Here is a 3,650-nt window from a genome sequence, read left to right as displayed (position 1 = left end):
TATCTGGTATCTTCCTCCTGCAGACTCCAGCATTTGATAGTGTATTTTATTATTTTATTTCAATTCCATATTCAAGGAAAGCTTTTGAAACCATTTTGATTACTCTGACAGCTGAAATGAAATTTTTACAAGGATAGCATATTTAAAGCCAAAGATCTGGTTGACACAATGAATGCAATGATGGAAATAATTTTCCAGCAGCCCAGCTTAGCATATTGGATTCATTTACAATTTATATCAGACGGGGGAGGTTAACACTTTCCTTCTAAAAGAAAACAGTACCTTTCAACTCTTCCTGTTGGCCAAAAAATGTCCTAAAACTTTGAAGATTAGAATAGTCACCAGTGTTCCAGAAACTTATTGCTGGACATCCTAGCTTGCAGCTATTTTCAGAGGTATTGGAAAAGAAAGGAATACTAGGATCCATGTAATGAAGAAATTAGTCTGCTTTCAGAACGACAGTGTACCCTTGTAGAGACTTAATAAATTGTGCTTGACAGTATGAAAATGCCACCAATAAAACAACCACCCTCTCAAAATTGTGTTGTAATGGATATTGATTAAGGAGTAGATACAGTTTCAAATTGGCAATCAGATTCTAGATGTACTACAGGCTCTAATTTCTATTTATTTGGTTTCTAGAGGACAGAAAATAACATGCTCATCTCATTTCTTCAGAAACCTGTGGTAGAGAGAGTCATGGTCCACCAATGAAATCCACCCCTTAATCCACAGAACCTGTGATGTGTTATTACAGTACACAGCCAAAGAGAACTCAGGTTACAGATGGAAATAAGACCGATAAATCAAATCACTTTAAAATGGGGCAAGTTATTCTGAATATTCCAAATGGGCCCAAAGGAATCATGAGCATTCTTTAAAGTGGACAAAGGGCAGCAGCAGAGGTAAGAGTAACCAAATGTGAGAAAGACTCAATCCATCATCTTTGGCTTTAAAGATGAAGGGGAGGATCATGAGCCAAAGAATACAAGAAGCCTCTAGAAGCTACAAAAATGCAAGAAAACAGATTTTTCCCTAGAACGAGCAGGAAGGGACAAAACCTTGCTGAGATCCTTGATCCTAAATCAGTGAGATCCATGTCAAATTTCTGTCATAGAGAACATAAAGTGGTACGTTCATGTTTTTTTCAAACCCTCAGTTTGTGGTGATTTGTTACAGCAACGACAGAAAACAAATATAACACTAACAGCTAGCCAGGACTAACAGCTTTATATCATAGGGAAACCATGGCTACAGCTTCCCACAGTCTTATAGCATTCCAGCAACACAGGCCCCAAACCTGCATGCTGCACCCAGCAGGCCCGAAGAGTAGGGATGCACATCGATTATGCATAAGCTTGAGTGTCAACTAAGAGGCAAATCTCTGGAAGGATCTGGGAGGTCATTTACAGGAAGAATTAACGAAGGGAACAAGTCTCTCCCCAGAGTAAGGGGAACTTTCCAGGGATGGCCCATATATTAAAAGGTCCAAAGACAAAGCTGTGCTGCACTTCTTGATGGTAAGCACATCTGTCTCTGCTACTGCTGTTCATCACTGACATCAGAGTACAGATTCTTCAGGTTCCAACCTAGACTGAAAACCAAAAACTCACCAAGAGTCTTCCAAGCTTTGAGCACCGCATTGGAATTGTGGAAGCCCCAACTTTGTGGACTGAGCAGATACAGCCATTGTTGGGCTACCCAGCGCCTACCTACCAGGTAAGCCAATCTAATAAATCCCTTTTAAAATATACATTAATTCTGTATGTTTTCAAGAGAACTCTGACTAGTGCAAAAGATAACAGGGCAGACTCAAGATTCCACATTTATTGATTACTGCCATTTCCAAAGAAACTGGATTCTGCCTTCATCTGCATTCTTCCTCACAGACTGGCCAACATTATAAACTTGGAGAATCTGCCACTGTTTAAATCTTTTTATGTATAATATTTTACTGAATGTTTGTGAATTTCATGCAATATATTTTCATTATATTTAGATCTCTTCCCCTATCTGCACCCACCTTAGTACTTCTTACCCAATTTCATGTACTTTAATATATATATATATATATATATACACATATTTGTATATATATACGGCACAAATTTGACTCTATACCCCAGTGTCAGGGCAGAAGTCAGCATTCAGTAGCACAGCTGTTTCTCTCAGTGAATGGCTTCTTGTAAGCAAACCTGCCACTGGTCATCAGGCTCCTTATTTACCCAGCACCAACGTCCAACTGGCTTACCCCCAAACAGACCCCGGAGATGAGTCAGACTTCTGCCAAAACCAGCAGTTTCTTCAATAATGCCTGGGGCACCCTAAAAGGTTTAGAAAACTGGTTCCTCAACAGTCAGCAATAAGAAATTTCTGGAAAACTGAGTTCTCCAGAGTATAACAGCCATTCTATCACCAATTCTTCCTTCACTAGAGCTGAAAAAGATGGAGAGCTCCTTGGTCAAGATGAGACCCACCTGAGTAGTTCCTGGTAACTCCCCAGGAACCCTATGACATGGAGAAGTCAGAGAATGTTGAAGGCACAGAGTTTAAACTCCTGTGTCAGGTGTTCAGACAATTGTATAGTGTGAGCAATTGGCTTCTCAAGCCTGGCTCCTGTACCACCTGTCAGAGCAGCCAGCCAAAAGGTGTGGAGATTGAAAACCTGGACAATCAGAAATGCATGAAGGACCACCTAGAGGCCAAGAAACCACTGTCTGTCCCTGGTACCACTGAGAGTTGGCTTGTCCAGAACCCGCGGGCACCTTGTAAAGGAGAGGAAGTCCGCAGAGCCAACTGAGCCTTGCACAAGCTTTGCAGTGTGTGTGCGCATGATGAGGATTGCAAGAAAGAAGCTATGCATAGATGGCTTCTGAAGAAAGGAAAGGATGAGAACAGAATGCCAGTGGAACCCACATCTGAGCTTGAGAAACTGAGTCCCTGAATATGTGGCTCTGTCCTAAAAAGAGCTCAGGAGACAAGCTAAGGCACCAAAGGCAATGGCCCCTGCTACAATTGCTGATTCCTTCCAAGTCATAAAGAACAGTTCTTTTTCAAATGGCTTATCCAGCCCTCATGCAAAGAAGGTGGCTCCAAGAAGTGTCTAGCATTGAAGACAGAGCTGGGAAATAAAAGGTAAAAAGCCCTAGGACGACTTCCTGGTGTCGTTTTAACACTGCTGACTGGGTTTTACCAAGAAAGAAAATGGGAACCCTCAGATAGTTTTCTTCCCGAGAAGACAAGTGACTACTTCACCCAAAAAGTATTTTCTTGATTCACCCCTTCAAGAGGAACGTAACTTTCCCCCACACTGTTAGGGTCTGCCAGCAGTTTGTGATCTCTTTGCTGTGTGCAGCTTAAAGTTAGTAAAGACAAGTGATTTTACAGATCTCCTCTACAGACGTAAAGGAACTGACTCCAAGAGTTGAGAAGCTTTTCTGCAGATTAGCACATGTCATTGAACTGAGTGACAATGACTTACCAAATCATTGTGTATTCTGGGTATAACTAGTCAGTTTAGTTTGTATCCTGCCTAGTTTTGAGCTAAATAACAAATCATCAAATTATTAGTTATTTTGTGAAAGAAAGGCCGTTGATGCTAAGGTGATTCGGTGCCTTCTTACAGAAGTACTAACTTCCCCCCATACTAC

General features: G+C 41.2%; 1 pseudogene; it reads left to right on the top strand.

The window, feature by feature from the left end:
* Window positions 1-1,247: 1,247 nt before the first annotated feature.
* Window positions 1,248-3,406, top strand: LOC103749356 (annotated as a pseudogene).
* Window positions 3,407-3,650: the final 244 nt, after the last annotated feature.

This window comes from Nannospalax galili, unplaced genomic scaffold (assembly GCF_000622305.1).
Source record: "Nannospalax galili isolate Female #2095 unplaced genomic scaffold, S.galili_v1.0 scaffold325, whole genome shotgun sequence".
In the NCBI taxonomy this organism is placed as follows: Eukaryota; Metazoa; Chordata; class Mammalia; order Rodentia; family Spalacidae; genus Nannospalax; species Nannospalax galili.
Note: the sequence above shows the minus strand (reverse complement) of the source record. Positions and strands in the feature narration are given on the sequence as shown.